Source organism: Hypanus sabinus, chromosome 19 (genome assembly GCF_030144855.1).
Source record: "Hypanus sabinus isolate sHypSab1 chromosome 19, sHypSab1.hap1, whole genome shotgun sequence".
In the NCBI taxonomy this organism is placed as follows: Eukaryota; Metazoa; Chordata; class Chondrichthyes; order Myliobatiformes; family Dasyatidae; genus Hypanus; species Hypanus sabinus.
The window spans coordinates 1,804,867-1,818,003 of record NC_082724.1 but is presented as its reverse complement, the minus strand read 5'-3'; the positions used below and the strand labels follow the sequence as shown (position 1 = coordinate 1,818,003).

Sequence of the window (13,137 nt, the reverse complement as noted above, 5' to 3'; positions counted from 1 at the left end):
CTGAGGGACCCATTAGACCTTTCACATCAGACTGTTCCTACCCCCCATCCCACAGAAAATGACAACAACTTGTCCTTAAAGTCTTCGCCTTTAGATGCAGGAAACTTGTCTCCGAATTCCTCACCTCAGCTACACTCCCCCTTCTCTAAAAGAATGGATGGCCCATAGCCCCACTTCTCCAGGTTTGTACCAGGCAGATCTACTCTCGTCACGTCCTTGCTAGTCTGAACTAACACAACATCCTTACCAGCCAATTGATCAAAGCATCAGTGACCAGCTACATCAGCAAGTGCATTGATGATGTTACTCTGTCCAAGACCATCACTATACACGCCAACCAGAAGCCATGGATGACCGCGGAGGTCTGTGCGCTGCTGAGGTCCCACGACTCCGCCTTCAGAGCAGGTGACAAGGCAACTTTAACAACAGCAAGGGCCAAACTGTCCCGAGCCATCAGAGGAGCAAAGCCTGCACACGCCCAGCTAATCCAGTTACTTCCAGGACAGCGGTGACATGCAGCACATGTGGAAGAGCATCCAGGATGTCACCAATTACAAGACAACATCACCTGACTGTGCAGGTTATGCCCCCCTCCCAGAGGCACTGAATAACTTCTACACCCAGTTTGAGGCGGAAAATGACGTGGCGGCGAGGAAGTCCACCCTTCCTGCAAATGACCAGGTGCTGTGTCTCTCCGTGGCCGACGTGAGAAGAACCCTGTGCAGGGTCAACCCACAGAAGGCTGCTGGACCAGACAACATCTCTGGTAGAGTGCTCAGAGGATGTGCAGACCAGCTAGAAGATGTTCTCACTGACATCTTCAACATCTCCCTGAGCAGCGCCACCATTCCAACGTGCTTCAAGGCCACCATCATCGTCCCCTTGCCGAAGAAGTCTTCAGTGTTCTGCCTAAATGACTACCGTCCCGTTGCACTTACATCCATCATCATGAAGTGTTTCGAGAGGCTCGTCATGAGGCATATCAAGACCCTGCTGCCCCCCTCACTGGATCCCCTGCAGTTTGCGTACCGTCCCAACCGCTCAATAGATGACGCCATTGCCATCAGCCTCCAACTGGCCCTAACCCACCTGGACGAAAAAGACATATACATTCGAATGCTGTTCATAGACTTCAGTTCTGCATTCAACACAATCATCCCTCAGAAACTGATTGGAAAGCTGAGCCTATTGGGCCCGAACACCTCCCTCTGCAACTGGATTTTAGACTTCCTGACTGGGTGATCTCAGTCAGTCCGGATCGGGAGCAGCATCTCCAACACCATTACACTGAGCACGGGGGCTCCCCAGGGCTGTGTGCTCAGTCCACTACTGTTCACTCTGCTGACCCACGACTGTGCTGCAACACACAGCTCGAACCACATCATCAAGTTCGCCGATGACACCACCGTGGTGGGTCTCATCAGCAAGAACGACGAGTCAGCTTACAGAGAGGAGACGCAGCGGCTAACGGACTGGTGCAGAGCCAACAACCTGTCTCTTAATGTGAACAAACAAAAGAGATGGTTGTTGAATTCAGGAGGGCACGGAGCAACAACTCCCCGCTGAACATCGACGGCTCCTCGGTAGAGATCGTAAAGAGCACTAAATTTCTTGGTGTTCACCTAACGGAGAATCTCACCTGGTCCCTCAACACCAGCTCCATAGTAAAGAAAGCCCAGCAGCATCTCTACTTTTTGCAAAGGCTGAGGAAAGTCCATCTCCCACCCCCCATCCTCATCACATTCTACAGGGGTTGTATTGAGAGCGTCCTGAGCAACTGCATCACTGCCTGGTTCGGAAATTGTACCATCTCTGATCGCAAGACCCTGCAGCGGATAGTGAGGTCAGCTGAGATCATCGGGGTCTCTCTTCCTGCCATCACGGACATTTACACTACACGCTGCATCTGCAAAGGAAACAGCATTATGAAGGACCCCATGCACCCCTCATACAATCTCTTCTCCCTCCTGCCGTCTGGGAAAAGGCTCTAAAGCATTCAGGCTCTCACGACCAGACTATATAAGTTTCTTCCCCTAAGCTATCAGACTCCTCAATACCCGAAGCCTGGACTGACACCTTGCCCTACTGTCCTGTTTATTATTTATTGTAATGCCTGCACTGTTTTTGTGCACTTTATGCAGTCCAGTGTAGGTCTGTAGTCGAGTATAGCTTTCTCTGTGTTTTTTTTTATTACGTAGTTCAGTCTAGTTTTTTGCACTGTGTCATGTAACACCATGGTCCTGTAAAACATTGTCTCATTTTTACTACGCACTGTACCAGCAGTTATGGTCGAAATGACAATAAAAGTTGACTTGACTTGACTTGACTTGAAAACGCCATTCAACAAAGGTAACTTCCCTTAATACTTCAACGGTATTTAAACCTCTAATCAACAATTCATCCAGGCTGCGGATATCCACCCTGCTCAGAACACAAGCATTAGTTGTGGCTAATCTCTTTGAATCGCACCAAAATGTAATCTCAGCAGCATCCATAATCACTTTCCCGGACACTAGTATAAACACACAAACTACTTATTCAATTCTTACAGCAAACACACAACATTAACGAATCAGATTGTGGTTGAAAGCCCCCACAATGAAACTCCTTTTTACTGGGCATCACTAGAAATACAAGTGGTTAGCCACTCTCTAACAAGCTAATGGACTCAGTGGTGAGACAATCACCTTTCTCGAACTCCGTACATTTACTGTCGATAGGGTCCCACCAGACCGGGACAGCTGGGACATTTCAATGACCAGCACCTCAATCTGAGCAAATACTGTGTAAGTGCTGCCCACTAGCAATTACCCATCAGCAAAAAATAACAGGTCATGCACTATTTTGTTACGTACCCCGTAACTGGGTGTCTTACCAGCAAAGATAGAAGTGTCCGTTGGAGTCTAGTGATGCTATTTTCAACAGTATTTATTTGTAAAAATATACAAAACAATATCAATGCAAATATACAGATAATATACATTAGCAATTCTAAACCTAAAAGTGCGGGTATTATTGATTATTAATCAATAATAAAACAAGCTCTATCGTTGTTTAGGGGATAATGAATTGTCAGATGGAAATATAAAGTTCAGTTCAGTTCATGCAGGCTGCGGTAGTTGTCGGTCAATGTGTTGCAATTGTTGGAGAGAGAGAGAGAGAGACGAGAGAAAAAGAGCGCGCAAACAGTAACGGCTATGGTCTTTCCCAACCTTCCTTTATGATTTCGATCCGTCGATGTGTCGTTGTTGTGGCCATTCAAGTGTGACCCCTCCGTCCTTTAGCTAGACCGTTCTTCCATGGTGGACTCGTCACCCAGGCAAGGGTGGACACACACACAAGCCCCCACCGGTCTCGCTACAAAACACTGTAAGTTAAAATTTACCGACCCTTCGTTCGGTCTCCGATGTCCCACACTGTCTCCTGGGTTTCTGCTGCTCACTAGCGTTTCTCCTGGTGCGTCTGAGGGGTGTTACCCCAGACCTAATTTTTATCCCCACTCACGGGGCCTCAGGTGTCAATCAGGTTGGGATGATGTAACCCATCAAACCAGCCCACTCTGGTTGCCCCCTGAGGGGTTTCAATGAATAGAACAGTACCAAGTAAACAATCCTTCTCCAAAAGACAATAGCAGTAATCAATGGTTCCGCTCCTCTTTTGTTAATAGGAGCCGTTCCACCTGAGCTGTGTCTCTCTCTCATTCTCTTTCATGAGCTGTTATCAATAACAACTGCCCTGGCAGATTTTCTTTAGTCTCTCTTACTTCCTTGTTAACAGCATTGAAATAGTAGCGATTTGTGATTCTCCAAAAAAAGGGGAGGGGCATGGGCCACTCTGCACCCTTCTGCCCATCAGAGTTGTTCATCCTTCATAACAGTATACAAAATTATAAAAAAGATATGTATATGAATGTCACTTAATCAAAAAGTTGTTTAAGAAGAAAAATTTAAAAAATTAAAAGAGCCATTAAAATTAAAAGTCAAATATGCTTCTCTCTCCATCTTCTGAAAAAGGACCTTGTCACAAAACTTCTCCATCCAGCTTTCTCTAGAACCTTCTCCTAATTCCACCATCCTGATTGGCTGAACCGACAATCCTAAGCTGAACATCACAACTGCTTATCTCCAAACTCTACCAGCAGAATATGCTGCTTCTACAGAAAACTATTAAAAAAGAAATAGAAATCCACTCCACATCTTTTTATTTTCTCCAGTCCTGCTGAAAGGTCTTGGCCCAAAATGTCTACTGTACTTTTTCCATAGTTGCTGCCTGGTCTGCTTAGTTCCTCCAGTGTTTAGTGTGTTTTGCAGCATCTGCAGATTTTCTTGTTTCTAAAAAGAAATACCCTACAGCACTATCAGTAAAATCTTAACCAGGGTGTTACATTTGAATTGAGAGAGATGGATCAGAATCAGGATTATTATAGAAACATAGAAAACCTACAGCACAATACAGGCCCTTCGGCCCACAAAGCTGTGCCGAACATGTACTTAACTTTACCTAGGGTTACCCATAGCCCTCTATTTTGCTAAGCTCCATGTACCTATCCAGGAGTCTCTTAAAAGACCCTATCGTATCCATCTACACCACCTTCGGCGACAGCTCATTCCATACACTCACCACTCTGTGTAAAAAAACTGACCCTGACATCTCTGTACCTACTCCCCAGAACCTTAAACCTGTGCCCTCCAGCCTGTCGAGCCTGTTCTGCCATTCAATAAGATCATGGCTAATTATCACCGGCACAATGGCGAAATATGTTGTTTTGTGGTCACCGTGTGTTACAATAAGAAACATAATAAATACATAGTGATGGAGAACCAGTTTCCAGGACAGGTACCTCCCTCACCGCCCAGGCCCCAGGATCCAGGCCACACCTACACGTGTCTGTCGGCCGCACCCCATGCTCGTCAACAGGCGGGAATCCTTGTCCGGCTGCGCCTGCGCGTTACCTGGCAGGGGCGGTCAGCAGCGCCTGTGTGTCACGTGGGACGACGCGATCACGTGGGCACGGGCCGGCTCGCGCAGCGTCCTCCGGCCGGTGACGTAACCCAACGGCGGAAGTTTGGGTTTGTCCGTCGCTCCGCGTCCACTTGAGGCCCCGAACAGGACAATCGCGACCCCGTGTCCCCCGTTCACTCTCTCCGCCTCTCCCATCTGACTCCGGGGCCTCGAGTGTGGATCCGGATCCGCCTAGAGGCCACGGCGCCGGCCGGCCTCGGCCCAGCGCAGGGAAACCCAGGCCCTCCGTCTGAGGAAGCGGGAGGCCGCGGCGTTGAGATACTGCGGGCGCTGAAGTGTCGGTTATGTGAGCGGTCTGGAGTCGGGCGGTAGCCCGAGAGCCGGCGAAGCTCGCGGCTGGAGGTAGGAGTCGAGGCCCCTGCTCCGGGAAAGAAGCGGAGTGCACACGGTGCTGGGGGACGGTTAATGCTGACACACAACTGGAGACGGGCGGACGGGTCAGTGTGGGACACACACACCAGAATGGGGATGGGGATTCGGGTCAGTGTGGGACACACACACCGGGGTGGTAGTGGGGGTTTGGGTCAGTGTAGGACACACAAAATGGAATGGTGATTGGGGACACACACACCGGGGTGCGATTGGGGGGACTGGGTTAGTGTGGGACTCACTCCAGGCTGGGTGTGACTGGGTCAGTGTGGGACGTACACCAGGGTGTGGAGGAGGTTTAATCTTATGAAAGGTTCATAATATAAACATCCAATCTCCCCTCAGCCTCCAGAGAAAACTACCTAAGTCTGTCCATCCTCTCTAATCCCGATAGCATCCTGGTAAGCCTCTTCTGCACCCTCTCCCAAAGCCTCGACATCCTTTCAGTAATGGGGCAACCAGAACTGTATGTTCCAAATGTGGCCTAATTAACATTTTATAAAGCTGCAACATAACTTCCTCACTCTTGAACTTATTTCCTTGATTAATAAAGGCAAGCATGTTATATGCCTTCTTTCTTGCCTTATCTGCCTGTGTAGCCATTTTCAGGGAGCTATGGACTTGGACCCCTCGATCATCTTTGCATATCACCACTGGGTCTTGCTGTTAACAATGTACAGTCGTTATATTTGATTTCCCAAAGAGTATTTCTTTGTATCTGCCATTTCTCTGCCCATATCTTCAAGCGATCTGTATTCCTCTGTATTCTTTGCCAGTCTTCTGTACTATCTGCAACACCTCTAATCCTTGTATCATCTGCAAATTTACTGACCTTTCCACTTGTGATTTTGTTGATATCATTCATGTATGACAAACAGCAGAGGTCCCAGTATAGATCCCCTGTGGAACATCACTTGTCACAGAGCTCCAGCCAGAATAGGTGCCGTTGACCACGACCCTCGATCTTCTATGGGCAAGCCAATTCTGAATCCAAACGTCCACATTATTCGGCCAAGGTTGGACGAAGTTGTTTTCTTGGGAGAGTCAGAGGCTGAGGGGAGATATTATGTTTATTAAATTGTGAGGGTCATAGATAGGTACTCTGTCAAATTCTTTTTCCCAGGGTGGAGAGGTCTTGTACTAGAGGGCATGCATTTAACTTGCAAGGAGAAAAATTTAAGGGAGATGTGCAAGGCAAGAATTTTTCTTAAAGGGTGGTGGGTGGCTGGAGAGATGGTGTAAACAGATATTTTTCTGGTATTTGAGATGGGCTCATGATTATGCAGGTCCGATGGTGTGTAGACTGGTAGCATTATGGTATTGGTGCAGACACTGACCCACATGGTCTGTTCCTGTGGTCTATTTGAATGTTCTAGTTATGTGGGTTGTCGAGTCCATGGAATGCAATTACGTGGAAGAGGGTTGACACGGACAAATTGTGTAAGCTGTTTGATGTGGGTGTGTGAAGTCAGAGGGATAGGTTTGGTTGGGGAGCAGTTTATGTGGGTACAGGGTTGGGTGGAGGCGGGTTTTGAGAGGTTTACACGGATACACTGCATCAGAAGTTGAATTGACACAGGCACACTGAGTCACAGTGGGTTTACCTCCCCAAACACTGCTTGTGTAACCTTGTGAACAGAATGTTGGTATTTATATGTTGATAAACATGTCCTTTTGTTATGGAGTCCAATTTATGAGTGCATTTTCCCACTGACACTTGTCCCTCCACTCGCATCCCAATGTCCTTTTCAGAAAGCAAAAGCCCTTTATTGTATGTTTTCTTTTTGTTTTGTCAGGTCGTGGAAGCATTTAAATTCTGTGTCCTGTAGATGTTAATGTTCTGATGTGTTACTGTGCTCATCTGCTTTGTAAATAGCACACACGTTTGGAAACGGGTCCGTTAAATTTTTATCTGAGGTGAGTGTTGGTGCATCAATCCAGAGTAATTCTGAGTGAGTTGGTTGAGAGATCCACACGCTAATCCACATACTTGTTCTTCTGGGTTCTTACAATGCTGCTTTCTTGGTCTTCACCTGGTCCTGAACAAGCATGGGGGTGAATCCTGTAGTGCACTGTTCCATTGATACAGAAATAACAAGCAACTTCTGCGTCCGGAAGTGTTTTTTGCAGTTAGTAAAGGACGTGAAGTTTAGTTACTATTGTAGAACTGTAACATTTCAGAACTTGACAGCCTCCAAAGAGCTTGTGCATTGCATTTACTACAGTTTGATTCACAAATTTGGAATAGGTTGCACAGACGCTTGCTATTGGTATGACTGCTAAAGCTGGATGTAGTCCCATTTTTGTTATGCAGCAACTCTTTTAATAGAGGCACGTTTAACTGATAAATATTATTGAGTTCAAGAGCCGAGAGGTAATATCCCACTTGGAGTACTGTGTTCGGCTGTGGTCTTCTCACTACAGGAAGGATGTGGAAGCCATATAAAGGGTGCAGAGGAGATTTACAAGGATGTTGCCTGGATTGGGGAACATGCCTTATAAGAACAGGTTGAGTGAACTTGGCCTTTTCTCCTTGGAGTGACAGAGGATGAGAGGTGAACTGATGGAGGTGTATAAGATGATGAGAGGCATTAATCGTGTGGATAGTCAGAGGCTTTTCCCAGGGCTGAAATGGCTAACACAAGAGGTCACGGTTTTAAAGTGCTTAGAAGTAGGTACAGAGAAGATGTCGGGAAAGTTTTTTTACACTGAGAGTGGTGAGTGTGTGGAATGGGCTGCCGGCAACGATGGTGGAGGCGGAAACAATAGGGTCTTTTAAGACAGTGGTCCCCGCTTCGTACTGCCAAATCATATCGTTTCCTCGTGGCCCAGTAGCACATGCTTTGTGGCCCAGTGGGTGGAGACCACTGTTTTCAGAGACTCCTGGATAGATACATGCAGCTTAGAAAAATAGAGGGCTATGGGTAACCCTAGGTAATTTCTGAAGTAAGTACGTGTTCAGCACAGCATGGTGGGCCAAAGGGCCTGTATTGTACTGTAGGTTTTCTATGTTCTATGTAAATATTATCATAAGCTTGTTCAGTTTTTAAAGGGTTTTACAGACCTTACAGCAAGCTCACCTCTCTGCTCTTTACATTTGGGTTCAAGTTGGTGATTTTTCTTTCCCTCTGCATGGCTCTGCTGCTCAATTTGACAGTGAAGTTGGCAGTTTAGTTTCACATAAGCTTTTCACTGTAAGTCATAACTATCTACTTTGCTAAAATTGCCACCCACTCACTGGACTGTCTTTGCTCAGCCTTGTACCTTTTGACCTCTGAAGTTGAGCTCATTTGTAGCTTCTGCTTGTGTACACCCCCATTCACCTCTGTGCATTCGCCTCTCATTTCTCTTTAGTCCTTTACTTCCACTTTTCCCTTCTCCACCCACACAGAGAGTACAGCACAGGAACAAGCCCTTTGACCAGGATGCCCTGTTGAACTAGTTCAGCCTGCACATGATGTGTATCCCTGCTTTCTCCACATAATTATGTATGTTAGTCTCTTAAACCCCTGAAAGATTAGCACTATTTGTCACATGTACATTGAAACATATAGTCAAGGGCATCGTTTGCATCAACAACAAACATAAGATGTCCTGAGGTAAATATGTAATGTTTCTGGCACCAACATAGCATGCCCACAACTTACTTGCCCTAATTTGTACTACTGTGGAATGTGGGAGGAAAGTGGAGCACCCGGAGGAAATCCATGCATTTCATACTCCTACCCCACCCCTCACCCAAATGCAGAATTGGATATTTCAATGCAGAGGAAGAAGATGCTGACTATCTACTTGCATCTGTGCCTCTCATAATCTTATAAACCTTATCAATCCCACATCTTGACTACTATTTGGAAGCCTATATATGATTTCTATAATGGATTTTTTTACACTTGCAGTTTCTTAACTGCACCCATAAAGATTCAATATTCTTTGACCTGATGTCACCTTTTCTAAAGATGTAATTCCATCTCTTACCAACAGAGCCACACCACCACCTTTGCCTTCCTGCTGCTTTGATACAGACCACCACCTTTGCCGTTTTTATATCCTTTGATGTTAAGCTCCCAACTATGGCCTTCTTTGAGCTATGACTCAGTGATGCCCACAATGTCATACCGACTAATCTCTAATTGCACCATAATTTCGTCCACCTTATTTTGTATGCTACACGCCTTTAAATACAGCACCTTCAGGCCTGCATTCTTCGCCCTCTTTGAATTTTGCCTCTGTGGTACAATTTAACTCTTTGCTGTGTCTGCATATGGAGAGCAAACTGTTGTCCATGTAGCAGGTTTTTCCCTCTGATGAATCCAAAGGAATACAGAGAACCATACAGTTTGGCATCAGTGATGTCGCAGGAGTAACCAGTCAGCATTGAACTCAATGTAGGACTGCCTAAGGGACTCCTCCAGATCTTTGCTCTGGGTTTACTCCTGAAGCTTTACCTGTGAGTGGATTAACTGCAAAGTGGCAGAGGTTTGTGGTCATAGTTTTTCTTCTAGATGAGCTGCCTTCCATGTTTAACAAACCCCATTGGCCTGGAGTAACTGGTTTTGAGGCACCAGCAATCCCTTCTCCTGTCAGTAGAAATAGTTCTGCTGGACTTAGTAGCTATTTCACACCTGAAGGCCAGGAGCTGGACTTGGCTGTCAGAGGCTACTTGGGATTTACACTATTGGGAGCATTTAGTTGGTAGTGGGAGCTTGTCCCCATTACCTCCCCTGACAATAACAATGTTCAAGAACCAGCCTAAAGCAGTCAGTTAAACTTTATAGCTTAGAATAACTTCTTTATAATGAAGTTATTATAAATACTCCTGAATTTAAAATTATTTTCTTTTTTAATTTAATTTTTACTTGCATTAATCTGCAGGTGCTTTAACAAGTGGAAAACACTATTAATAAAATTGGTTGGTTTATTTGTGCAAGGATTCTATCACCATGTTGTGACATTTATGATTAAATGGATGGCGCAGCGTGGTAGCATAGTGGTTAGTATAACGCTTTACTGCACCAGCGATCGCAGATCAATTTACACTGCTGTAAAGAGTTTGTACTTTCTACCTGTAACTGCATGGGTTTCCTCCACATGCTCTTCCTCCCACATTCCAAAAATGTATAGGTTATGGTTAGTGTGTTGTGAGCATGCTGCGTTGGTGATGAAAGTGTGGAGACACTTGAGAGGGCAGCCCCTAGCACATCCACGGACTCTGTTGGTTGCTGGCGCAGAATGACACATTTTACTGGATGCCACAATTCAAGCCATTCTAATCATTCTCCACCATAGCATGCATCTCATTTTGCCACCTCATGCTGACTAAAACATCACAGCATGAAATTTGGAGAGGATTTAAGCAAATGCAGGCTGCTTTTTTCCTTGTTCACTCTTGTCTTTTTAGAAAACATTGTACGCTGTATCATAGAGGCAATGAACTGGGTAGTTACTTTTTAGAGTGGTGCTGTATGTGCTCACACACTTGAGAATCAAGTGCATCACCTGGGGAAGATGTTTGCATCAAATTGGAGGTTGATGACATGTTTTGTTTTTGAACCATATTGGGTTATTTTTCCACCACTACTGCACTGCTGTCATATGTTCTGTCCCAGCTGGTTTTGACAAAATCTGCCTTGTAATATTTCTATACTTTTATCACTGTTTGTAAATTGCATGCAAACTGTCTTTTGAAGCCATTGAGTTTGGGATGAATGATAAGGTCTGCTTTGTTAAAGTACCCAGAGGCCAAGTTGGAGATTGTTTACTGTCGCTGCTGTGCTCCATCTGTTTAGCTTGAAAATATCTCCTCACATTCAAGTGCTGTAGAGGATTTTACAGTCTTTAAAAATGCCGACGAGAAGAGATAATTTCAAAGTTCAAAGTAAATTTTATTATTAAAGTACATATGTTGCCATATACAACCCTGAAATTCATTTTCTTGTGGGCATTCTCAATAAATTCATAGAACAATAACCCTAACAGATTTAATGACTAAATGAATGACCTGTTTACTAGATGTTGAAGTTGTTTTACAATGGTCACAGAATGATTGTAAGTAGAGTTTGATTTCAGAAATAGTTTTCTTATTTACTCTGTCCAAGGCTTAGTTGATTGTATTTGCAAATAAGCCTGAATTATTTTATTATCAGAGTACCTGTCAGGTACATTTGGCATAGTTTAAGCAAATGATATGCAGTTTGTGAAGTTAAGCTGAGGTTCAACTATGTATTTGCTGGAACATGGAACACTTTCCATTTGGTAAACACAAAGTACACTGCAGATGCTGTGGTCAAATCAACACGTACAAACAAGCTGGATGAACTCAGCAGGTCGGGCAGCATCTGTTGAAATGAGTAGTCAATGTATCGGGCCGAGACCCTTCATCAGGACTGAAGAAGGAGGGGGCAGGGGCCCTATAAAGAAGGTGGGGGGAGGGTGGAAGGTGCCAGGTGAAAAACCAATCAGAGGAAAGATCAAGGGGTGGGGGAGGGGAAGCAGGGAGGGGATAAGCAGGAGAGGTGAAGAAGGAATGTAAGGGGAAAGCACTATGGGTAGTAGAAGAAGGCAGAATCATGAGAGAGGTGAGAGGCAGCTGGAAGAGGAGGCAGAGTGAAAGTGGGATGGGGGAAGGGAGAGGGAGGGGATTACCGGAAGTTGGAGAATTTGATGTTCATACCAAGGGGCTAGAGACTACCCAGATGGTATATGAGGTGTTGCTCCTCCAACCTGAGTTTGGTCTCATCATGGCAGTAGAGGAGGCCATGTATGGACATATCTGAATGGGAATGTGAAGCAGAGTTGAAGTTGGTGGCAACTGGGAGATCCTGTCTGTTGTTGCGGACGGAGCGGAGGTGCTCGACGAAGTGGTCCCCCAATCTGCGTCGGGTCTCGCCGATGTAGAGGAGGTCGCACCAGGAGCACCAGATGCAATAGATCACCCCAACAGACTCACAAGTGAAGTGTTGCCTCACCTGGGAGGACTGTTTGGGGCCCTGAATGGTGGTAAGAGAGGAGGTATAGGGTCCTGGTTCTCCCCTCCCCCAATCCTTGATATTTCCTCTGATTGGTTTTTCACCTGGCACCTTCCACCCTCCCCCCACCACCTTTATAGGGCCCTTGCCCCCCTCCTTCTTCAGTCCTGACGAAGGGTCTCGACCTGAAACATTGACTACTCATTTCAACGGGTGCTGCCTGACCTGCTGAGTTCATCCAGCTTGTTTGTACGTGTTGTCTTTCCATTTGGGATAGTAAACATTGGTCTGAATGCAGGGCGTCACTTTGTACGCCCTCGTGTGAAATAGTAAACACTGGTGTGAATGTGGCGGGGTGACACTTCATACACACTCGTCTGCAATATTAAGCATTGGTGTGAATACAGGGTGTCACTTTGTACAATCTCAGAAGGCCATTCCCTTCTAATGTGTTTTCTGATTCTTGCCTCAAACTATCACAGATGGAAGTTTTTCAAGTTGTATGTTGTTTAGTTTTGAATGGGGTTTTAACAATTTTGGAACTTTCCAGAGCACTATTTCAACATAGAGAGTTCTAACACAGAAGCAGGCCTTTGGACCCATCTAGTTTGTGCCTAGTCCTATTGACCTACACCCAGTCAATATTCCTCCGTACCATCCTACGTACTCATCTAAAGTTCTCTTAAGTGTTGAAATGAAACCCCTATCTCCTACCTCTGCTGGTTGTTCATTCCACACTCTCTCCAAACTTTGAGTAAAAAAGCTTCCCACTCAGGTT

At 45.6% G+C, this 13,137-nt stretch overlaps 1 protein-coding gene across 5 annotated transcripts in view; it reads left to right on the top strand.

Moving 5' to 3' along the window:
* Positions 1 to 5,032: 5,032 nt before the first annotated feature.
* usp19 (ubiquitin specific peptidase 19) overlaps positions 5,033 to 13,137 on the top strand; it is a 217,995-nt gene continuing 209,890 nt past the window's right edge. For 2 of the 5 annotated variants that reach the window (XM_059943868.1, XM_059943871.1), the window contains exons 1-2: positions 5,034 to 5,364; positions 7,188 to 7,308. The gene's annotated coding sequence lies outside the window, so the exon portion shown is untranslated. Of the gene's footprint in view, positions 5,460 to 7,187; positions 7,309 to 13,137 lie in introns of all 5 variants that reach the window. The other 3 variants (XM_059943870.1, XM_059943869.1, XM_059943872.1) reach the window with 3 other exon arrangements.